Below are 26,961 nucleotides of genomic sequence, written 5' to 3' on the forward strand. Positions count from 1 at the left end.
TCTGAAATACATTTGGAATGGCGGCCAATAGCCTCTTCACCCCTTGTATATCTAGTTTACCCTTACAATTTCCATATCGCTTTTTAGCCTTTACTTGCAAGATTATCCGAATTTTCGTTTATTTATTGGGTATATGACTTAAAAAGTTTTAGATTTTATTTTGAACCATTTGCACAATATAAATTTATTCAAAGTATTGACCATTGTTAGCTATGACCTTTTCTCATCTTTCTGGCAACATATATATTTCGAGCCGAAAGAACTGCTCATCTTTTGAGGCCATGAATGAATCAAGCGGATACATTGTTCCAAAGTGAAGCGCTTATAGAGTTCGGCATCGACCCAAACAAAAAGTAGTTTGACGAGGCACAGTCTGGACTATAAATCGGGTGAGGCAAAACCTGCCAATCACTTCATCTTAAATACTTTTTAACAGGTATTGCAACATGTGGCCGAGCGTTGTCATGATGGAATATTACGGTTTTATGTCTGGCCGCATATTCTGGGCGTTTTCGACCAACGCTCGCTGCAAACGAATCAATTGCGTTCGGTACAGGTTCCCTGTGATGGTCTGGTCAGATTTCAGCAGCTCATAATAAATAGGACCATTTTGCAACCACCAACTATAGAGAATTACCTTTGATATCGATTCGGCTGGTTGGCCGGGCTTCTTACGCTTCGGGTTAATGGATCCATTTTTCATCTCAAGTCATTACTTCGGTGTGAAAACGATTTTCTTTTATAGCGTTCAAGCATAATTTCGGTCATGTAAAATCGTCTTTCAAGGTCTCTCGGCTTCAATTCGTATGGTAGTCAATTTACCTACTTTTGGATGAATCCTGCTGCTCGCAAACATTTTGAAATTGCTGCTTGAGTAGCTCCCAATGATTCTGCTAGCTCATGTTGAGTTTAGCAACAAGCCAATTCTTGGTCTTCAAACTTTTTTGGCTGACCTGGGCGAGCATTGTCTTCCGTGTTAAAATCGCCACTTCTGAACCGCACAAACCATTTATCGCACGTTCAAACCGATGGAAACATTAACTATAAGCTTTGGTGAGCAATCGTTACCTAAGATTTGGTGTAAGTTGTTGCAATTGGAACTTTGAAAGATTACAATGGTCGCCAATCAATATAAGTCATTATATCCCTGTTTGGAACAGTAAAATTCATTGCGAAAACCAGAAGTATCACAAGAGAGCCTTTAAATATATGACTAAGAACAGTAGTAAAATAAACTTATCCTTCGAAGAATTTAAAACAATATGTAATGACTGTTTAAGTTGGAATATTCTCGTTACCAAGTGGAATAAATAAATAATACAAGGAGATAGAAAATAGCACACCATAATCCCTGCTGTGAGAACCATCCAGTACTCCTGACAAATCTGTTTAGATATTTATAAGATACTTCACTGAGACAGTTCGATTCGAAAGAAAACATTTTCGGTATACAAATTCGATCGATTTTATTCTCGAAATGAATTACAAAATAACCTTCTAAGTAGATCATGATAGAAGGTGTTGTAGCCATTATTTCTCTTCAGCTCCTACTTCATTTGTTATGTTCCGACATTCGTCAAATCATGCAGTGTCCAGTAAGTATAGATATATGAGGTCTGAACGAGCAAAAAGAGTTTTGTTTAATTTTCTTGCCAAAAAGTACCACATTATTATGGATATTCTACAACATTCAATTGTAGACCAATGGTGACCACAATTTCAGTGGATTTATCGATCATATTCGATATTACAACCAAAGAGATACCAATGTTGCTGCGTGTCACATATTCGTCAAAGGCTTACCTATTTATTGTTCAATCGTCAGCATTCTTATTCCCAAAACCCATCTTAGACCGACCAGGTGATGACCAAACTAGGTCAGGGAATGTACACAATCTAGTAGAGATTTTGACCTTACACTTTCCAATGATCGTTACTGACAATGGTCTACGACTCTAGATAGAATTGATAAACAGTGTAAATAATGGGGAGCCTGAGACATACCCAAAAATTAGTAGTGTACATTTTCGTTTTTGAACCATCATTGTAGATTGATATAATCCCGAAGGATTTGTGATCGCAAGTACGATCGTTCTTCAGTCCGCTTGACTCTTCCACTTCATTTGCCGTTAATCCAAGTTTTCTGACTAGTACATAATAAGTTCTTTATTAGTCAACTTTGTTGAAATACCTCCTTATAAAAGTCATTTAAATATTGAATACAGATACAAAAACTTACGGCCCAACCTCTGTAAATTTTATTCACATTTAGTCATGACCACTTGACGTTAATTAAATTTTATTTGGCGCTAAACTAACAAGTAAATGAGTTCGTAATGTCAGTTTCAAACATTAAATGGACAATGAAGTGAGAAAATTTAAATAATTAAAGTAACGAAATGAGGTTTTAATGTTTCAAATGACAATCACAGCTTTGAAAGTTAATTTTATTTTCAAATATTATACTTAACTGACGGAAAAACATTAAATTTTTAACTTTGTTTTTATTTTTTCATTTCGTTAAAGTTTAAAAAGTCATATGGCTCAAACAAAACTTGAATTTTTGGAATTACTTTTGTTAAGTTTTTGCACCAAATGTCATAAACCATAAATCACTAAATTGGTTTATTTCAAAAAGGGCTTAACCCAAATTTTATCAAAATAAAAAAAAAATTTCAAGGATACTAAAACAAACACAAATTCTTATTAAAAGTGTAAGGTTTTTCATTTAAAACTTATTAAGTTTCTTTAAAGAAAACTTTTCCTAGTTGTTACCTTTTTCCCTTAACTCTTATTATTTACAGAAAATTGTTATTTTCGTTTTTACTTTTTTTCTATTTTAGGTTTTACTACTTTCCTATGAAGAAAACTGATTTTCATTTGATTTTATTAAGGAAAATATTAAATACATTTTACTGTCGTTTGTTGTCGGCTATTAAAATAAAGTTTTTTTTTTGTTAAAACTCACCAACTAACTTGAGTGAAATGTTGGTTACTTTTTGTTGAAAGATGTTGGAAAAAATATTAGAAAATACAATGAACTTAAAGCAGATTTATGCTGGTCGTTAAAAATTTTAAAACGGATTTTAATATTTTGTATTTTTCTCTACAAAATTCAAACTAAAGTTAAACTGCAATTATAGTGGTTTATGACGATTTTGGTTGAAACAATTTTTAAATGTAACGCTATGTTATAAGGATTATTAATATAATTACGGTTATTTGGTGGATTAGAAACCCTTGTTATTATTTAAAAGAAAAACTTGCATAATTAAATACATGTTGTGTTTCACTGCAATCTTAATTGCATCTTCTGTGGTCATAGTTTTCAGATAAATTAAATGGAAATTTTTACAAAAGTCCGATATTTCAAAATCATCAGTTGATTGTCCAAAAAAAAAAACACTATTTTCCATAGATAACATAAATTTGTTTATGGTATTTTCACAGAACTATTTATTTTAGTTTACATTTGAGTTGAGTTTCGTGCAACTCACTTAAGAACATAGATATTTGTGTTGTGAAGAAGATACAAGGAAAAGAAGAAAGATGTAGAAAAGAAAAATTACAGAAATTTTGGAATCTAAAGAGACATAGATTTGTAAAAAAAAGTAGCATGTCACAAATATCTCGTCATCCCAATTAAGAAGGCCCGGCATTCTGGTACTTGACTCAAATTTGGGTACATACCTATAACAGCTTTTATCTCACTTACACTGTCAACATATGTACAAAAAATCCTACCTGATATTCTGTGGAGAAGGATGGCTTGTGGGCTCATTATTAAATTTAAGCCTTTTTATAACCCCTAAGTAACCCAACCTGAATAATAATGAGCCCACAAGCCATTCTTATCTCAAATTATTTGACCTCCTGCAATTAGTTCTCCACTTTTAGACCCTCCTATAAACAGAAAGTACACTGTATCGCAAGGCTCCTCTAATCCTGTGTCAGACCAGACTGAGAAACCAACCATTAACGAGAAGAAAGGCCTTGATGTGCAATATTCAAGTGGATCGGGGTGATTTTGTATCGTACGGTCATTCAGATATCAGCATGACTTAAACTATATCTACTCTTAGATGCTCTATTCTAAACTTTCGAATTTGCAGACCGCATTGCTCGAAAGGCCCTTGCGTGCAAGTTGCGACTTAAATTCATTTTGACCTCCCTATACTCGTCTACTCAAATTAGTATTTTAGTCTTCACTCTAACGTCAGATTCATGCCATTCTGGTCTGGTATCTTCATTATATTCATTTATTATTCTTTAGATTGACTGTAACCCTATTAGAACCGTGCAAGTTGCGACTTCATTTCATTATGACCAGTGAGAAATACTTCTCTAGACTAGTCTGCTCAAATTCGGATTCATGTCATTGTCTGATATCTTCATTATATTCATTTATTATTCTTTAGGTTGAATGTACCCCTAGTGGTGCCAATATTGGAAAACTTGTCAGCCATTTCGTTGTACTCATGGTAGATTAGCACATATTAAAGTATTATTTTGGATTAGTTTCATTTGTAAGTTCTTTTACAGCCACTTGAATGGCGAAACAATTTGGCATATTATTGTCTTTCAATATAGAATCCTTGGCCTTCTGATCCTAGAAAAATCCCTGATCTAATAGATATTGCCATATCAAGGAATTTAAATAGAAGCTCTATTACTGTAGAAATATCATACGAACAATCTTCTAATCATTCTCCAATATCCATGGTATCTTACAGAAGCTACATTGTTCAATACTGAAAATCAGCAGCCATATCCACACCGAATTTAACATACAGTGTGAGGCATATATCAGCGACTTCAAGTCTCTAATCCTTTCGGCCTTGGATCACTCCAAGTGCTAAAATGTGTATTTTTAATACAGAAATGAATAGACTCCTGTTGGAAAAGAGGAGATGTAGAAAGAGATTGGCAGCACAACTGATCTCCTGCTGTCCACTGCAAGTAAGAACCTAAAAAGAGCCCTTCATTTGGAAGGGGATCACAGTGTTCCAACCAAACCCCCCAATAAATAATTTTGTATTAGGGGAGTCTGTATTAGAAACAGATTCTGAACTAATCAATATTAGTCTAGAAGATTTTCAGAAAATCAAAAAAGACAATCTTAAACAAAATAAATCTCCAGGTTATGAATTAATTACAACTTGCGATACTGTCTTCAGGAGTTTTTCCGAATTATTGGAAAATATCCCAAATTATAATGATACCCAAGTCAGGATTTGACATTGGCATCATCCTACAGACCGATTTGCTTATTGCCTTGTTTGTCTAAACTATTTGAAAAATTGAACGAAGAGAAAATTTTACAAGGAAAGGTAAGGTTTCCAGGCAGCCGCGAAGTGAAGAAAAGAAGAGCAGCTCACTTGGATGCAAAGCTATAGGTCCGTTTGTGTTACCCGAAAGTAGAAAGTCAGAAAAAGAGGGACAGATAGAAGTGAAAAAGAAAGAAGGGGAAGATTGAAAAAATTCAAAGAAAGATGTTCGAAGTAAGCGGGAGAGGGTAGATTTTTTAAAAATTGCGTATCGATGAGTTGGCGGTTATTAGTTCACTGTAAAGATATCCTCATGTCTTGTCTTTTTAACCAATTACTGCTCCTTGTAAAGGCATTAATGTCCTATTTAGGGAAACCATAAGCGTAGATCTCCTAAGTGACAAAAAGGATGAAATATGGTCTCATCCTCCTCCTCGTTTTGACATCTTCTGCAAAAGTCATTCAAGGGCAAGCCAAGTCTCCTCGCATCAAGGGAAAATAGTCAGAACATTATCCTAGATCACCAATTCGGGATAATTAACAATTGAGCAAGTTAACCGCCTAACTGGAGAGATACGAAAATCTTTCGAACTAAAAAAGTACTCTTCGGCAATAGATATTGCCCAGCCTTTTGTCGAGGTTTGGCATAAAATCGGATAGCTTGTTTAGGATAAAATGCGGCGATTATGTCACAAGCGACTATGCGATCAATGCGGGTGTGTTCTAGGATCAAACCTGTACCTATTATATACCTCTGATTTACCCATTTCTGAAGAATTAAACATTTCCACCTTTGCAGATGACACTACAATTCTTAGTTCTCTTGTGGACTTAAATGTAACATTTAGAAACCTAGATAATTATCTCAGGCACATGGAGACGTGGTTATAAAATTGGTGAATACAAGTAAATTAAATCAAAAGTATGCACATAAAGTTTTCACTTAGGAGAGGAAGTTGTCCACCAGTGACACTAAACAGTGTAAACATCCCACAGTCTAATCACGATACATACCTTGGTATTCATTTAGATAGAAGCCAAGCGGCTCCACATGAAACTAAAAGCTTCTAATTTACACCAAAATCGAAATTAAGCCTTAACTGCAAAGTCATCCTGTATATTTAAGACAGTCTTAACCAATTTGGACATACGGAATCCAATTATGGGGAACAGCAAGCAATACCAGTATAGATCTAATAAAGAGGGCGCAATCCAAAATTCTTAGAACCATGACGGGAGCTTCATGGTACATAAGAAATGGGAACATCAACAGAGACTTAGATGTGCCTTTAGTCAAGGACGAATTTAGGAAAACTCGTGAAGCTTATTTGCCAAAACTCAAGACAGATCAAGGCTGCGTAGAGCTGATTTACGACTCATCTAATTTGAGACTTATTTGCCAAATATGATTATATACTGAGAAAACAATCATTGTTTAGTTATAAGATTTAAATACTCATTGTAAGGCTTCGTAGTAGCAACAGAATTTGTTGGCAATCGACTGATTCTGCCTTGGTGACCTAATTTTACAGTTGTGGCTACAAAATGTTAGAAGTGTTACAAAAGCTTGGTAGCTTCAACCGAAATTCTTCCATATTAACTGATATTGTTTTGCTAGAACCGAAAAATTCGGTTGTCACTACGAATCTGTTTTCTCTGTGTAGGAATTCCTAAACCCATTGTGTTATTCTATTGTTTTTGTTACTTTTAGGAAATCCTTTCATTATTGTCGGGAATTCCTTGTAGTACAGCTAAAGCATTGTAAAGCCTCGAGCTACCACAACTCTAGCAGTTTATGCTCTTAAGCTACGTTTCCGCATACACCGTAATCGGCACCGAAAACGAAATTCCATACATTTGCACCGAAAAAAAGTTCGTTTCAGAAATCGGCAACGAAAATTGGGAACGAAACGGCACCGATCAGTAACGAAAAACTTGTCATTTGGGGCCGGAACGAAAACAACTTCAAGTAGGTTGTTTTCGGTGCTGCAGGAACGAAATTATTTTAATTATTTTTTTATTTCAAATTTAAAGAAAATCAGAATGAATAAAAAAAATAAAATTTTCTTTATTGGAAGAGGAAAAAATAATAGATTTTGTCAAAAATAATGAAATTCTATTTAAAATTAAAAAATAATTTCGTTTCTGTTTTATGCCGCAACGTACCCAAATGAAACGAAAACAATTCAAAAACGAGACGGTGACGAACACCAACGTTTTTCAGTTTTCGTTATCGGCGCCGATTACGGTGTATGTGGAAACCCAGCTTTATAGGATAAACTGTTTCTTTCACCTGTGTTTATGTAGTTTTCTTATTTTGAAATATGTGTTTGGTTCTTCTTCGATCCCAGTTCCATATTTCCAGCTCTTTGATTGATCGGTCTACCAAGATTTCTGGTATGGCGAGATTCTTCGTTAAGATTTTCTTTATCTTCGTTGATGCTTCCGCTGTCAAAAGAGGATTCTTAGACCTCTTTCCAGGTCATCCATTTCTTAAATCTTTTATTTCGAAGTGCAGATTATTTCTCAAACATTTCAGTTAAGTCGAAAGTGGGCATTTCTATCATTTTATCTATGACTGGTATCCCTTCGGTAGGTCCGTAGTGACCAGAGAAACGGATCTTGATATTTAACCTACATTTTTACCAATCACTTTGAGCCTAAATACTGAACATTATGAGTTCAGGAGGTGGATGATTCAAAGTAGTGAATGTGAAAAATGAGCATTTAACTGTGTTGATTAATAATATCTTATTAAACTTTTCATCAATTCGTCATAAACTGTTAAAGAAACCTACGTGTTATACTACAAAACCAGTCTTGGATTTGTATAAAAAATTTATAAATAACAAAACAAATATCTGCAAAATACTTTATAAATAATAAATAAACAAAATTCAACCATTAAAATTCATTCAAATATTACAAAATGTTGAAAAATTTAGCCAAAAACAAAATGAAATAAATGTAAAAAACCATGCGAATCCGCACATAAAAACAGTTTTAAATAATTTCTCAATAAATTTTTTTCTTTCTTCTTTACAAAACCATAAAAACGGGGGCTTTGGATTGAAGTGAAGTGAAGTTATAGTTTTTAACGGAAAAAGCCAAACAAAATTCACAAACAATGATTACAAATATTTATTAACAAATTTTAACAGACAAAACAATAATAAAGTTGTATTAGTAGAGTAGTTGTGGCAGTAATAGAAGACAAATATAATAAAATACAATAAAAAAGAGCCAAATACTATTGCGTTATTAAAGCCAGAGTTTAACAGCAGCAATGTGATCATTCATTCATTTATATTGTCGCGTCACTGTTGGCCATAAACTAAAAAAATAAAAATTTTATTGTTGTATAGAAAACTTTAAATATAAATTTAATTGTGTTGGATATAGCAAAGTTTTGGTCAAAATATAACAATACTCAAACTTACCTACAAATTTACTGAATCCCCAATTCCAGCTGGGGAGTTTTTTTTTCAATTATTTCGTATTTATTAACAAGTAGTTGTGCTATTTATCACGTACTTTTATTTCATTATATACAAAATGCTTTTAGGAGAAGGTGTAAATATTTGTATTACTTTTTTCTCAATTTGTTTCATTCAAATTATATTAATTTAAAAGTAAAAATTATAGTCTGCGTCATGTAAAGTAAATTTGCAGAGAGAAAAAAATGTGTAAATGACCATGTTTTTTCTCAGTTGTTTGTAATTAATCACTAGCACAAGTTTATTAACCCATATTTGTATTTCAAATAACATTTATCATTGTCACACTTGTAGCCAATTTGATAATTGCACACAATCAGAGAGTTAAAATAGTATGTGCACGAAGTAAATATTTGTTGTTTGTGTATTCGGTTTAAGGTGGAAGCGATCATGAGAAAATCTTCATCGAAGTGCACCAAGCATGTCTTCCAGTGAAGTCCTTTCAACTCTCGTTCCATTAAAAGCTCGAATGTGGCTGGAGTGGCATCACATTAAGCTGCCATAACCCATCACTCGCGCTAAATCCGGTTTTCTCCTTGTCTTTGTATAAAATCTCTACCTTCTAATAACCACTTTGCAAGTCCAATGTGGAGAACTATTTCCTCTCCATTTCGTTGACAAACTCTTTCACTTCACTTCGTTTTGCTCGCTTCGCCAGTATTTATTTGGTGCTTTATAATTACCATTCTACCTTGGCTTTGACTTTTTAAGGCGATGACGGAAGTATGATTCTTCAGAAGCTGTTTGGCTGTATTTCTAACGGGCGGCGCTAATCCTTCTACCCATTTCTCCACATATTCCGCTAGTAGCTCGTGTTCTTTGGTGGATTTTTTGCCATGTTCTGGGTTTTTCTCGGAATTAATTACTGCCTCTTCTGAAGCGCATTGAACTATTTCGAAATTTGGCTCGAAGATTTTTTCATAGCTGGACAGGTTAAGCACTCACACAGGAACTATTCTGTCGTTGCAGGTTTTAACGTAAGCTTTTGCTGTTATAAGATCACTTTTTATTTCTGCATTTTCTACCACCCACAAACTGTTGTCCTCACAATCTCCCTCCATACGGTCCCATACTAAAGTCTCTGACTGTGGTCGTAATTTTTGATGCTCGACGGTAACTAGCTTTCTCACTTGCATCTTGTTTTCATATCCGACATCGATTGGTATTTCCACATTTCTCCAAATCATAACATTTTTTCCCATATGCAAATTAATGCCGTGACTAATCATGAAATCAGCACCAATAATTACTTCGTCCACAATGCCGGCAACAATAAATACATGATTGACGATAACGTTGACAATGTTTAACTTCAGATTTACTTCAAAATATATAGTGGCATAATGGTTCAATTGTATTTTTGACTAAATCGGGCCTGACGATAGACTTTGATTCCTTTATGTCTTTAGTAAAAATGTGCTTCCGAACGTTGATGCACCCACAAGCAGTAAGGATGTTATTTTTCTGTTGCATTACGGATATGGAGATTTTGGGGCCCTCATATGTAGGAGCTAGCTCTTTTCCATAGTGCTATCTCATTTTAGTTTAAAGGTAGTTATTGCGATAATTGATGATTTGACTGCTGGTTGGTTTTTGGAGGCGAAGCAGAACTGCTTCGTTTTTTTGGTTCTCTAGTACGCAGTTATAACATTTAACTATGGATTTATTTTGTTTCTCATTAAACGCCTCCAAAACCTCTTTTAAATCGTCGACAATACTTTTCTCATTTTCAGCGATATTTCGCACCTTGCATATTTGCGGCATAGACTTTGCTGTTTCATGTGCCAAAGCAAATGAAATGGTTTCCTCAAATATTAACTTCCGTGTGGCATAAACCGTATGTTTTACACCAGGGTCACGAAGGCCATTCACAAATGCCTCTTTCTTGAAACTATCTAATAATGGATGGTTTTCGTCTGGATATGTTAGCTGCATCAAGCCTTTGATTTCCGTCGTAAAGACTTGTTGCGTCTCATTGGGTTTCTGCACTCTACCACGCTATTCCATTCGGTATATTTCTTTCATGTGTTCTCCACCATACTTACAGTGTAGAGAATTTATTATGTCATCATAACTATTTCTGTTACTTACTGGTACGCTTTCAAGAACTTTTGCTGCGTTTCCTTTCAATTCTATAGCTTTTTCTTCATTGTTTCATAAGTTCCTCTTGGCAGCTTTATCAAACTGGAACTTGAAGATACCAAATCGTGTGCTAACATTAAAAGTTCTTTGTTCTACAAGAGGTTTCTGGAATAATTCGCACCGGTCCATCTTAATATTCCAGTTTATTTTTTATTGACACCATTTCTAAGTCGGGCAGTTTTCTATTGATGTTTTTGCTTCTAGGCAACTTCCTAAGTCGGACACCCTTTTCTCAATTCCATCCACTCGGAGGCAACCACCAACTTCTTCCAATGATACTCTTGCAGAAATAAAGGGCGATAGTCGCCGTTCTTAACAGATTGCAATTATACCAACATATTTGACTCTGTTGGGAAGATAAAACTATGGGTCGGAAGTTAATTATCCAGAGGGTTGTTTCTAAGTGCGTTTTGAACAGACACCTAATCACATAATCTCCCAGTACTTCCTTGTAAAGAGACATTTTGCTGCCAAAAGATTTCTAAACCAGATCAGTACCCCGTTTCTGTAACTTGTGAGAAGTTTTCGCATCGAAAAAAATTTAAAAATTCTTGTAGTCATTCAGTTTTTAACAGGATGATTTAGGTAATGTTTAAACTGAATAGATTAAAAGTACAGACACAGATATCGATTTACTAATATTCGCCCTGTGTTTAACAGTATGTTTATAAATGTTTCGAATGAAAAGTTTCTCACATACAATACAGAAACGAGGTACAGCTCAGGTTCACAATTTCTAAGTAAAAACACTCTAAGGACCGTTTTCTCAATGTATCGACAAACTGCCTGTTACTAAATGTCGACATAAATTTATTAGGCCGATAAACTGTCCGTTAATATACCGACAAAAAACATTATTTTTAGATGGCAATAACTCTCGAAATAGATGTGAATGTTGGGAACGCTGCCTTCAAGTGGCAACATGTTTACATGTTGCCACTTGAAGGCAGCTGTTTAATGCGGCCATCGACAGCCGGAATCTTTTGAAAAAATCATTATCCTGCGTGTCTGCCAGGTAGTTAGGCCTGGCATGAAAAACTCTTTCAGCATTCGCTTGGAATTCATGTTCTTCGAGTTCATCATCCATCAAATTAATGTTAATTCCTCTTATAAAATCTCTTTAATTTCGTTTACAAAAACACAAACACATAAATACTATGAACAGCAGTCAGCTGATGGAATTTATCTGTACGATAAATAAATAATTGGCAGATGAGGTCGGGTTAGCTTTGCGACAAAATAGAAGCAAATGAGACATTGAGAAAACCAAATTTCTTTAATCTGCAGTTTTTCGTTGGGAAAAAAGATAATACCCTAATGAGAAAACGGCCCTAACAGAAAAAATTTGTGGAATTTAAATATTTTTTAATAAAAAAACTCCAATAATTATATCTAAAACATCATGATTTAGCGCAAAATTATTTTAAACTTCAAATTAATTTAGTTAACAAAGTATTCCTTATATAATAACTGCCACAAATTTTAATTTCAAAATGTTTTTAATGTTGTCGTAAAATGAAACATTTTCCTCATTATCTATCTTCAACGTTTTATCAACACAAAACAGCACAACAACTAATATCTTTCATAATCTTGATTTCAATTTAATCTCAAACATAATCCATTAAATACCAAACAAACTGTAAGTCTCACCTTTCTTTATTTAGTCAGGCGTTACCAAAAGAAAATTCCATTTGCAGTAACTCTCGTTTAATGTGGCTTTTCATAAATTCGGTGGTCTAGTTATTTAGCTTGAAGAAACGTTGTTTCCATCTGCCCAACTTGTCATGTTGCATTTCCGTAAAATGATTTTCTCATTTAAAGCGCAAAAGCCAAATGTCAAATTCATTTTCAATGTAACGCTGAGTGTTTTAGTTGCAAACAAGATCATTTTTGTGTAAAGAAATTAAAAAAAACGTGAAAGTACTTGAATGTTAAAATGTTGTTAGCAGATTAAAGAGTTTTTAAGTTGAGAAGATAAGTAAATGATTTTAAATTGGGTTAAAGTAATAAGGGAATGAGTTGGCATGAATGGAGTTAAAAGAAGTTTGCCTCAGGAGGCTATGAATATCAATCTATAGCTACTACGTTGAGGAGAATGCACAGAGAAAACAGATTCGTGATAGCAACCGAATTTGTTGCCAATCGAATGATTCTATCTTAGTGACCGAATTTTACAGTTGTGGCTATAATATTTTGGAAGAGGTAACTAAAGTTTGGTTGCCTCAACTGAAATTCTTCTTTATCAACTGACATTCTGTTGTTAGAACTAAAAAATTATATGTGTGCAACCGAATCATTCGATGGACAACAAATTCGGTTGCTATCACGAATCTGTTTTCTCTGTGTGGGAGTGGAGAATAGAGGCTTACTTTACAAATCAGCTCTGCTGAGGCCAAGACAATTAAGCCATACGAATTTGGTTTCCTCACATGTATTCCGTGAAATTCGGATATTTCGCACTACATAATCATGGAAAACAACTGCGTTAAAAATATCCTCGGATCCAGTAGGTAGGTATCCTCGGATCCTGAATAGGAATATATGGAAAAGATTCTTCAAATAACTCCAAGGCTATACTGGTATCAGACTTCTACTGGATCCTATAGTATTAGGGTAATCGAAGGTCTGGTTACAGGATAATTCTCAAATTATGACAATAGTCGGAGCTATTGAAGGACTTACGGGTACGAAGAGAATTAGAGACTGCAGAGCATACAAAAGGTCTAGAATTTCATGATGGATTACAATATATTGATGGTTGTAAGCCATTTAATATCGTTTGCTTTATCATGAAAGTTATGTATTTCGATTAAAATTGAAAAGTTTTCAAATTCGAATTATTTTCTTTTGAAAAATTCACTTTCTTTATTGACCAAACGATGGGCTCTGGGTTATTTTGAAACTTAAATTTTAACTTATTTTTATCTACTCAAAAGTCTCTTTTGAATTTAATTTTTAAACCTATTCTTCAATATCATTATTATTAACAAGCCTTTTTTACACCTTCTCTTTTTAGGTAACTTAACTAATCTGGAATTTTGTTTAAATCACACACCTGTGGTGAGAAAAAAGAAATACTCAGCTATGTAACAATACTCTTGAACACAATGGTAACATAAACTCCTGCTAATACCAATATCGTAACACATAAACTGAAAAATTTTAATTGAAATTCAAAACCTCATAATATTACACTACCAAAAACCCTAAAAGTCATTAATACTTGTACTTTTTTTAGTAACAGCAACAAACGTTTATGGCCTGAAACACTTTTTTTTAATGAAAGTGGGTGAGCGCATAAAGAAAAAAAACAACAATTACAAAGACATAATTTACTACCGGTACTGTCACATGTCAAGGTGACAACTTAATGACATGTAAACAAAGTTTAAACAAAATAAATTATAAAACAAAAAATAAAATTAATTATGACGGCGTTAACATTACACTGGGGGGTTTCGAATACACTATTTACATTATTTCAACACCGAACAGCAAATGCAAATCCCTTTTAATTACTTAATAACTAAACATCTTTGAAAAATGGGTAATATTTAGCTCCCCAACTCTAACTACTTAATATTATCTTAATTTTCACTATTTTTGCAAAAATAAAATTCATAATTTGTTAGCTAAACTTTGCTTACCTTGGAGTATCTTTCAACTTTTTAAATTGTTGATGGCTACACTCATAAACCTCAACATAAATTCAATTTTGTCTTGAGGTCTATAGCGGTTGTAACTCATATTATTCACCACTTGCTCGTACTTCCATAAAGTAGCCACAGAATATTCACACTTACCTAGTTTTATTTATGCTGTTTTTTTTTAGGCTTTTGTGACTTTTTGCTGTAATAATATTTGTAATAATGCTGAATATTTATATTTCTTTTATCTATTATGGAACACTAAACAATAATACATTCACTTCCCTGGGAATTTTTGGGGGTTTTGCCAAACAATACAGTTTTAATTTAGGTTTTAATACAACTTGCACTAGGGCAATGTTTTAAGTTGCAGGAGAACTTGCAGGAATGTAACAAGTATTTATAATCAATTTAATTGATTTACTCTCATTCATGGTGTTTGTTGGTCTTTTTAAAATCTCCACAATAGGGTGGATTTTATATTCTGTTCGACTTTTCGGTCACTTCCGACACAACTATTCTTTAAGCAGATCAAATTAAACTTGTTCAACGTTGTGTCACTTATTTTTAGAGGAGGATAGATGCATTATTAAGCTCTATACACTTTGTCTAACGTTTCTATAATTTTTTAACCATTTAAAAAAATAAGATTTATCGTGGATCCACGTTTCTTCCACGGTGAAAAACTCCATATTGCCGTTGAACAACGCCAAACACTCCTGCGAAGTTGTCACACGATTGCTGCATACATCTTGCGGAAAGCTTTATCATACCCAAGTGATCAATCAAAATTGAAACCACTGAACCATGTCAGATGACTATTGCTTCCACAATCTCTCACATTTTCAAACTCCCATTGGCCAACACGATATCGTGAATTTGTTCAATTGTTTTCGTGTTTGTTCGGCCACAACGAAATTCAGTAAACCGCTTTTTTAACCATTGAAATTGACGGTGCACAGTGGGGCAGAATCAAAATTTGTTTGGAAATAAGTCTGGCATTTCTGAACGGCTGGCACGATCGCAATAAAATTAGACATGAGCGGAGCCAAGGAGTATTCAAATTTAAGTTATTAAACTGGGTCCTACAAATATTCCAGGTGCGGCGCTATGGCGCGCTATGGGGACTTAAATTAGGTTAACTTCGACATGTCAAATTTTTAAACACGTGCCATTTTTTTGTTTCCCATCCGATTTCAAATATTTTTATATTCTTGGAAACATGCTTGCTTGTGCTATTTATCTCTTATAATTTCCGAGTTATAGGTATTTCAAAATTGAAATTTTAAAATTTTGTAGACTTGACCAATCTAATAATCTTACATTAATCTCTATCGGTTATCAGAATGTTCGTGGCATGAATACAAAATTAAAGTCATTTTATCTTCAAAGCTTCGACATTGAACATAACATCATAGTTCTAACTGAAACATGGCTCCGTGATAAACCTGAGAAGAGGATCCACAATTCCGAAATAATGTGCAATAAATTCCAAATTTATAGACGCGATAGAGTTGGAAAGGAAGGCGGCGGAGTTTTGATTGCCGTCTCAACTCTTTTTCCTTCAGAAGAAATAATCCTTAATGATGTCCAAGATATCGAATTCATCGCTACATGTGTCAAAACTAAATTTAGGACTGTATTTATCACATGCTCTTATATTCCTCCTACGTCAAGTATCCACATATATGAACTACACGCTACAGCGATAAAGCTCGTAGTAAAACTATCCAAACCTGATGACATAATTATTGTTCTAGGAGACTTTAATATGCCGAACATAATGTGGTGTAAAACTCCTGATTCTTACTTTTTAAGTCCATCAATAAATTCCGAATCAAATGTAGACCTATTAGATTCCATTGCAGATTTGGCACTTTTTCAAATAAATAGCATACCGAATTCATTAGGAAAACTACTGGATTTAGTGTTTGTAGATCAACCTGATGAATTTAATGTACAACGCATTAATCCTTTATCTACACCAGAAGATGCTTATCACCCTACTCTTGAAATTAGTGCATATTTAAAAACTCAAGTATCGGCAAAACCTGCTCTAAATGAGGAAAAAGTCTTTGACTTTAAGAAAGATGATTATTCCAAATTAAATCACCTACTCTCAACGGAAAATTGGTTCTAAATTAATCCTAATAACAATTTAAGTCCCCATAACATTGATCTAATTCTAAATCAATTTTATGATGGCTTATTTAAATGTTTTAAATCATCTATTCCAATGATGAAGAAAATAATTCCGAATGGTCCTCCTTGGAACACCACGCAGCTTACGAGTTTAAAAAATTTGAAAAATAAACATTATAAAAAATACAGGAAATCTGGTCTATCAACTGATTACGCGAGATACTCAGTATCCAGATCAGCTTACAATTTAGTAAATATCCAATGTTACAATAAATATATTTTTAAAGTAAGGAGAAATTTCAAAAATAATCCTAAATCATTCTATCAGTTCGTCAATTCGAAACGTCGAGTATCTGGATATCCATCTATGAGACGAAGTCCAGTAATCTGTAGATACTCGATCTATGATCATCAACTTGATAAAGTTGAGATATTCCTTGATCTTGGCGTATTACTTGATAATAAATTATGTTTTAATTCTCACATTTCACAAACTATTAACAAAGCCAAAGGGGTATTAGGTTTCATCAAACGCTGGGGAAAAGAGTTTGATGATCCTTATGTCACAAAGCAATTGTTTACGTCACTTGTGAAACCAATTTTAGAATATGCTAGTGTTGTCTGGGATCCGCAGTACGATACCTATATAAGGAAAATTGAATCCGTCCAAAAACAATTTCTTTTATTTTGCCTTCGCAAACTCCCATGGAATTCAAACATTAATTTACCATCATATGAAAGTCGATTAGCACTCATAAAACTCCCTACTCTAAAAAGTAGAAGAATATATATGAATATCTCATTCATGGTTAATTTACTGAATGGAACAACTAATTCGGAATTCCTACTTCGTAAAATCGAATTCATAGTTCCAAATCGACCAAAAAGGAATTATATCCCACATAAGATCCAATATTTCCGTTCAAATTATGCAAACTTTGATCCAATGCGTAGAGTTAGTGCTCAATTCAATAACTTCTATCATCTTATTGACTATTCGACTGATCCTAACGTCATCAAACGGAGTATTCATTTATTAAACTGATGACATTTAAACTTTGTATTTTTTAAATTATACTAAGTATAGTAAATACATTTTAATTAAGATTTAAGAATTATGCTAGCCTGTAAGAAATTGTAATTTCCTTGGCGATTTAAATAAATAAAATAAAAAAAATAAAATACAACTAAATTACCAATAATATACACAAGATTTCAGAGCAATATCAATTATGAATCCAAAAATAAACAATTTTCAATTTAAATATACAAAATTGGTGGAATTTTGCTGTTTTTGGGCGAAAAGATGACTTAACTCTTTCTTTGATAAAAAGAAACTTTCTTTAAGAACATAACAGTTGTATATGTTTTTGTAAGGTATCTTTATTGAGAACATCTTGGTATAAAAGATGTCTTTCGGAAATTGACCTATTTTTTATGAAAATTTAAAATTTGGGCCACATGTTCTAAAATCCCAAGGCATTTTTTTGAAAGACTGATTTTTAAAAGTGGCATATTTTTTAATATAATTGAGATATTGACTTCAAATTCTTTTTTTTTAAGACCAAAAATTAACTTATCTAAACAAAACTCGGATGGAAATCAAAAAAAATGGTACCCTACTTTGAGCCCCCATAGTGCCGCCCCTTGATTTAATAGGCGGGAAATTCATAAAGCACAATAACAAATGATCTGTAATAACAAATGATCCGTAAGTTGTAGCAATCCCGGTCATAGAACAAGATCTAATCTTTTGTGGAGAACTTATCTAACCAATTCCCTTTTAATACATACTGATTGATACTATGCAGATGCTTTTGGAAATAACTGACTCCTTCTAATATTTCTGCTATGAAGTGACTTTTTATTATGATAACGGATGAATATAATAGCAAAAAAATCATAAAATTGTATGCCTTCTCAAATCGTTAGCTTTGTCAAGGATTTGAAATTGACGGCCTTCGAGGAAATGTGTATTTTTTTGAGAATAACTTTCTTAATAATGGACAATGCTATTGATTTGTACCAGGGATCTACACTAAATTAGAAGAACTATTGCCTTGATTGGATAAGACTGAGTGGCAACTTTTGTTCTGGACTGGAAACGAGTCCCAGTTTTCCACGCTCCAGGATTCATGCTATGTCTGATTTTATGTCTGATTTTTATTCCAAGAAGTTGTAATATAATTAGAAAAGTAGGCTAAACTAATAAATTTTTAACAATTTAATAAAAACATTGTCATAGTTTCACCCTCCACCATAAGCCCCTAATATCTTAGACACTTTTAATTTTAAAATAGTCTTTTGACATTTGGTTTATGGTGTCTCGTTTTAATAATATTGGTCACACTTACTTTATGGTTAGAAAGAAACCGAAAACAGTTAAGTAATACCTGTCTGCATTCATTATATGTATGTGTTACCAGCATTTCTGTCTTTATTTCTTTTATTTTATTTTCCTACAAAGAAACATAAAGAAATGCAAACATTTAACACCGTTTTACATGTTGACAATATTATTACGTTTCAGGTTTTTTGAACATTCGATTTTGTGTTGTTTTTTTCATGTTCCGATTGATAAGAATTGATAAAATATTTTAATTTTATTATGATTGATTGGTAATAATAAGTGATATACAAATAAGCTGGTTTTTCTGCTACGGTTGTTTACGAGTAGTTTGTTGATTTTAGTTTTTCTTTCATTGAAATTCAGTGGAAAAGAGAATGTATACTTTTAGGCGGGTAAATTACAATTGCAAGTACGTAATGAGTGTAATTGTAGCAGTTGTATAAAATAATTGAATTTTAAAATAAACTTAGCAACACAACTTAAATTTTAACTACTATTATTTAATGTGAAACCTCATAAAATATTAAAAAGAAAATTTACCATTTTAAACATCATGGAACAATAAATAAACTTAAAGAAATTTTTTAAACTAAGAAAATATTCTTCAACTATCTTTCCAGAGACGCACAAAGGTTGGCATAAATATCTAGTCGTCTTGCCTGCAAAAAAACCTATGTGTAATTTTAAGAAATCTTTTATTAATTTACCATTTAAGAGCCTTTATGTAAAATCTATTAATTACCTCTATATTCCAAAACAACTCTACTGATTCCGAAGTTATTACAAAGTTAAGATAATGTACAATAATAACATGACAGAGGACTATGAAGTTCCACAATGAAGTGTTCTCGGACCAACAATTTATATAAACATTTCCTCATTTGACACTAAATAATTATCTCAGTTGAATAATTTTTAAATATCGCGAGTCAATATTTCACATGAGATATTTTCCCTTTTCCCATTTTTCGTTCATGGTCTTTTTTCACGTGAAAAAAATTCCCATGTTGTGAAATATTTAGATGGAATTTTGTAAACAATAAACAGCTGTTACGAACAAAATCAACTATTGTGAATGAAAAGTTCATGTGAATATCACGACAGCAATTTTCTCTTCGAGGGAAATGGATATTTCATGGGAACATAAATTTCACAAGGGGAACTTTTGCACATGAACAAAGTTGATGAACGAAAAATGGGAAAAGGGAACATATTTCATGTGAAATATTGATTCGCGATAGGGGTGAATTTTTATTATTTTTTTATGGAACATTTTCTAAAACACAATTAACTATTTTTAATTCCATATATAAATTTGTAGTAGATATTTTCGAACCTTGGGGTCAATTCATATTTTCATAGAGTTTCTGATTCTTGTTTAGTGAAAAATTATAAATAAATAAAATATAAATGATTATCTGGCCAGATCCAGTGTTTCCAATCGCCGCAGTCGTCTATGACCCTCAAATGACAGCAACTCCCTGGCAAGGAGATTTGGGTGATCCAGTCGTTTTGACAGGTAGTTTAAACTGGAAAGTTTGATCTCCACGCGTATTATGGGGACATTGAGATCAATATGAATATTATTATTGCGAATGTGCCATGGGCAAATGTTATTGTCCTTAATAGTGATGACTGCTTTCTTTGTAATTTTTCAACGTTAGATGGGAATAAGAGAATAAAAGGCAGTGTCTACTGCGATGAACTGGCATTAAAGTTCTAAATACATCTTACAGACAATGCTCGTGCCTTTAAGACCGATATATTGGCGATCAGGAAATCTTGAAATATTCTAAGCGAAATTAATATTAGTGGGAGTGGCATATTTTTGAATCTAATTGAGATATTGACTTAATTTTTTTTTTGTAAGATCTAATCAAAAAAAATTAGTTCGGAATAAATGTGGATCAAATTGGTCCTAATATTTGCAATCCTATTATAATGTTGATACAAATTTTAGTTTTAGAAACTCAATAAATATGTAATAAAATCTTTATTTATTAACAAAACAAAAAATGGAAAAAAAACTTGTCAAAAGGTCGAAATGAATCCCGCAATTCCTAAAAATTTTAGCGAAAATCCCAAAAATGGTATTTTTTACAATTTTGGCCATAGGGTCCACATTTCCTTCGGGGCTGGGAACCTTGATATGCTCCAATTTGGAGATAAATAGGGAGCATATCAAGGTTTCTAAAGCTGCTTTCCGTTTTCTGATCCCAGATTTGGGATTTTAGAACATGTGGCCCAATGTTGAAATTTTGATAAAAAATATGTATATTTCCGAAGGACGTAAAGCTGACATATTCGGAAAAAGAACATATTTTTTATACCAAAATATTTTCCGTAAAGATACCTTACACAAAAACATAAAATATATGTTATATGTTCTTAAAGAAAGTTTTTATTTAATAAAAAAAAGTTAAGTCACCTTTTCTTCCAAAAAACAGCAACATTTTTGAATTGAAAATCGTTTATTTTTGGATTCATAATTGATATTGCTCTGTAATTTAGTTGTTTAACTAACAAAAATCGACTCCATTTATTCCAAAAGTGCGCCCCTAAATTTTTAAAAAAGCGGACCAAGGTATGGCAAAATTTTAAAAATTATATTTTGAAATGCCTATAACTCGGAAATTATAAGAGATAAATAGTACATAGTCGAGCGCTTTCCAAAAATATAAAAATGTTTGAAATCGGATGGGAAACAAACAAATGGCGCGTGTTTAAAAATTTTACATGTCGAAGGTACCCTATTTTGAGCTCTCATAGCGCCGCCCCTGGAGCATCTGTAGAGCCCATTTTAATAACTTAAACTCGAATACTCCTTGGTTTATGCCCACGTCAAGTTTTATTCCGATCGAACCAGCCGTTTAGAAATGCCAGATTTATTTTCAAAAAATTTCTATTCTGTCCCACTATATAACGCTAATAGAAGTGTTAACAAATCATTCAAATAAATCGGTTAACACTCAAGCAGAAATGGAAGCAGTTTTTCACATTCTCTGTTACTGTTCTGCTTTTTAAGAGGCGAATACCTGCATTTCTGGGTGAACACATGGTGATCGATTTACCAGACTATGTGACATTCAAATCCTATCTATTCTACTTGATTGCTTGTGGGAAGGGAGCTACCACATTTTTGGTTTTAAATAATTGTCAGTTTTAAAAATAATCTCCTCCAAAAATCATCAATTTCTTCATTAAATATTCAAAAATTAAGACATTTCAATCCTTTCTCAAAACCGCAAACGTCGAAAGTCAACTTTACATAAACAGCAAAAGTCGAAACGTCGACTTTTTTTATTTCAACTATAGAACTCATGTAAAATATATTTCCTTGAATCCAATGAATGACTTTTGTGATGTCTGTGTGTTAATACTTATTTTATCAATAAGCTGTTTTCATTATCATCGATATACCAGTCGATAGTGTGCTGGACTATTAATCTGAGGGTTGCGGGTTCGATTCCCGTAAGAGACTCTGGGTGTATCTGCAGACAAGCAAAATGCTTCGCAGTTTGTGTTTGTTAAAAAAAATATATATATCTGCATTGGGCTTAGTTTTATAATATTGGATTTAGTCTCATCCATCGTCTTTAAATGTCCCTTAGATTTTGTTGGAACAAATTTAAGCACACTTTGAATCATATAAATGTGACTGCTTTTGATCAGTTATTAAATAAAGTGCAATCCATTGCTGACAATAATGTTTCATACCAAAGCCATAATGTAAGACATCAAGGGCGATTTTATGAATGTCAACAATTTCAGGTCCTTTAACTTTTTTAAAAGAAGCATTATTTTGACGACCTGTATGTTCTTCTGCCGATTATTGCGAAGTTCATACAGTCCGTGCGTCAATAAAATGATTTTGAGGGCGGGTCTCGTCTCCAGGTTTCTCATCTCCAGGTTTTTTGATAAAAAATCATTCTACTTCTCAACATATTCTCCTTTGAGCTCTATACAATTTGTCCAATGTTGAGATGATTTCATCGTTGGAGTCAAATCTCTTTCCATCGGGTCATTTATTCTGGTTTGGAATCAAGAAATAGTTACTCAGTGCTAAATCCGGACAATAGGGCGTATGAGAGTGCAATTCGAGGCCTAATTCTTGGAAAGCTTTCTCATGTGGAAAGCTTTCTCATACCTAAGTGATCATTCAAAATTGAAACCACTGAGCCATGTGGGATGCCTGCGGCTTTCACAATTTCTTGCACTTTCAATCTCCAATCGGCCAACATCGTATTTTTTTTCAATTGTTTCGGGTGTAGAGACCTCAACTGGGAATGCAGAACGTAGAGCCGGGAAATTCAAAAAGTCCGGGACTTGTTGACCCACTCCCGTATTATAAATTATGTGACAACTATTATCATTTCTTTAAAACGATTGTGATACATATTTGTTCCTCTTTCAAAACCACAACCATTTTGATATTTTTATAAATCCTTAAATAAATAAAAATATTTTAAAATTATAGTTTTTTTTTATTTTTACAGAGAACTAAATATCTAAAAATTACAACTTAAAGTACAGAAGCGGAAGAAAAATAAAATTTACACAAAATAAGGAAACAGTTTACAACATAAATAAAAATAATAAAATAAATAATTTTTCTCATTCTTTTCTCTTTATACAAAAGACAATTTATAACAATAACAAAATATTGACTAGTCAGTTTTTTCTTAGATTTTTCTTGAAAATTTCTAAAAATGTATCATGGAAGCCTTAAATAACATCTAATGGAACATTGAATTACTACTTAGCCCTGGCGGCGTACCGGTCGCATACCCCAATCTTCTTTAATCATATCGGAAGCCTTTTCGCCTATCATAATAACGGGAGCATTAGGATTGCCATTAACAATAGTGGGCATAATACTGGCATCTACCACACGTAAACCCGAAACACCATAAACTCTCAGGCGGGAATCTACAACAGCGGTGGTATCCCAACTGGGACCCATTTTACAAGTTCCCGTGGGATGATAAATGGTAAAGGTGAACTGTTTTATGCAGCAGGCCCAATAGGCATCGCTGTTGAAGTCCAAATGTCTACAGCCTGGTAAAGGAATGTTGTGCAATCTGGAACCAAATCTTTGAAAGGCTTGGCTGCTGGAAACATTAATAGCCAATTTAATGCCCTCCACCAAAACATCAATATCCTCCTGATGGGCAAAATAGTTGGGTATTATCTTGGGCTGTTGCTGGGGATTACGTGAATTTAAACGTATCCAGCCTGTACTTTTCGGCCTCAGTAGTAGGGGTAATATAGACCAGGTTTCAGAATTTTGCAAAGGTTTGTAGACTGTATTATAGAAGCCATCTCTTAGATTTAATATCTTGCGTATCTGCTCACCACCATCCGAGTTAATGGAACTGGGACAGAAATGAAACTGTATATCTGGCCAATCCACTTTAGGATCTTGAAATTTGCTGTTAAGGAAAGCCACACCCTCTACTCCTGTAAATGTCATGGGACCACGTTCTCTTAAGATGTACTCCATGGAGACGGGTATTGTTTGGAAACGATTACGTGTCACTGTAAGAGGAGAATCCACCACAAATGTAAGACCTCCCAAACCCACATGATCTTGTAAATTACTACCCACTGGCACATCAGATACTACGGGTATGCCCATTTCTTGCAAATGATCCGAAGGTCCTATGCCCGACAGCATGAGTAGTTGTGGTGAGTTTAAGGCACCAGCTGAAGAAATTACCTCTCTTCTTACAAACACTATGTTCTTACGGCCATTTTTTATGTATTCCACACCCGTGGCTCGTTTATTTTGATCTATTATAATGCGTGTGGCCTGGGCATGCAACACAACATCCAAATTCTTGCGCAAGCGCACTGGTCTTATGAAAGCCTTGCCCGTACTGCATCTAGAGCCTCTTCTCACCGTTGACTGGGTGATCATAAAGCCTGTCTGTAATTCACCATTAATATCACGATTTTCATAGCCCATTTCCAGGCCGGCTTGCAGGAATGCTATAGACAAGGGAGTACGCCAGGGAGATTCCTGCACGGTCAAGTAGCCGCCCGTTTCGTGGTAGGGAGTCTGAGCTAAGTAGGGATTGCGCACATCTTCGGATTTGAGGAAATATTTTAAAACATCCTCATAGCCCCAGCCAGGATTACCCAACGATTCCCAATGGTTGTAGTCATTTTTGGAACCTCTTACATAAACCATGGCATTTAGAACACTGGAGCCACCCAAAACTTTGCCTCTAGGCCAAAAACAGCGGTCTCCTTTCATAGCCTGACAATATTGCCTAGTAGCTGAGGGTGTAGTTTGATATTTCCAATCCAATTCGGTGAGTTGTAAGTAACCAGCCAGTGCTGGTACATCGGAAATTTCTGTTTCATCTCCACCCGCCTCTAAAAGCAATACCGTCCAGTTCTTAACTTCCGACAAACGATTGGCCACCACTGCACCAGCCGAGCCGCCACCAATAACCACAAAATCATATTGGCGTCTTATCTGTAACATACAAAATCATTTTTTAAGATTTCTTTTCTCTAAATTTCAAAATATCAAAAACTTACTACTTGTGGCTCTTGTACTTTATTTTCGGGGTCTACATTTTGATAACGATAATAATTCATGCCGATTGCCAGTAGGGGTATCATACCGAGCAAAGATGTCATTGTGCCAAATGCCATTTTTCAGTAATTGTCAGATCCACGGATCTTCTTTAACTTTGGATTTTTGTTTACTAAAACCGTTAGTTTCCGGCGCACTAGTCGATAGCGATACTTCTGATAATATTTTGGGTGTATAGTTACGTATACCTCCCGGTTTGGCCACCTTATACTGAGCCTTTGCCTTTTGATCTTCTTCTAAAATATCCAGATACGATTTTATATACAAATGATGATCTAAGTAATCCTTTTGTTTTTGCAATGATTTATTCGATTTAGTGGAAACTACAGAAGTAGCTCCGCCACTTGCTACCGATGCAGCCGAGGAAAATCGAGTGGGCGTGCAATGACACGATGAATAGTAAATGCCACTGTCTGTACTTTGTGAACTCTTGCGCTTATAATCACCCTTGATGTCACGATACAGTTCTTCTGCTGTCTCAAAAGCACTCGATTGATAATCCGATGTAGAGGAATGACTATCGAGAGATTTTCTGGAACCTAATTGCGCTTTCGATATTTTCGCTTTTTCATAAGTTTGCTTTGCCAAATTGTATTTTTGTCTTTGCCGATAGTATTCTTCGTCGGTAGAGGAGGCGTTAGAAATGCTGGAAGATGTATAGATTAGTTCTTTGTGTTGCTTGTAGCGTGGCTTGGGAATAGAGAAGCTTGGAGAGTTGTTGTGAAAATTAGTTGATTGATAATTTTGATTGTCTTGGTGCTGATGAAAATTTGGTTGTTGTTGAGGAAAAGGTTGCTGTTGTCGTCTAGAAGTGTTACATTTATTTTGTTGTGATATCTCTTGTCCCATATTTTAATTGATTGAAATATAGGAAGCTGGAAATAAAAAAAAAGTTTTTGAGAAAATTTTAGTTAAAAGTTCTTCTGGAAATAGATTTTAAAGTGATTGGTGTTTAGTATATCAATTTAATTTATTTCATAATAATTATGGTTAAATAAATATTTAAATTTACAAAATTCTGAAATTGATAAAATTAGAATGACCTGTAAAAACTGCCCGATTTGTCAAATAGATATCAGCGATGTACGTTAGGGTTATAAAGGATTCTAGTTACACGAGCTCACTTGGGTCCATTGATTGGTCCCGTTGTGTTACCCTAAGAAATCATGTTACGGTCCTGTAAATCAGTGCCTAACCAACCTTAAGTCGTGTAGATAAGGACTACCCATTATCACAGTCATAGTCCCTGATGATGATGTTCAATACCTTTAACTTTGTCTTTGTCATGAAAACTTCTACATAAGTC

The 26,961-nt window shown here is 33.8% G+C and overlaps 1 protein-coding gene and 1 pseudogene across 2 annotated transcripts in view; one reads left to right on the forward strand and one right to left on the reverse strand.

The window, feature by feature from the left end:
• Flo2 (flotillin-2) overlaps positions 1 to 26,961 on the forward strand; it is a 503,689-nt gene that overhangs the window by 188,958 nt on the left and 287,770 nt on the right. The window lies entirely within an intron of this gene.
• On the reverse strand, positions 23,541 to 26,515 carry LOC135958975 (glucose dehydrogenase [FAD, quinone]-like; annotated as a pseudogene).

This window comes from Calliphora vicina, chromosome 4 (genome assembly GCF_958450345.1).
Source record: "Calliphora vicina chromosome 4, idCalVici1.1, whole genome shotgun sequence".
Taxonomy (NCBI): Eukaryota; Metazoa; Arthropoda; class Insecta; order Diptera; family Calliphoridae; genus Calliphora; species Calliphora vicina.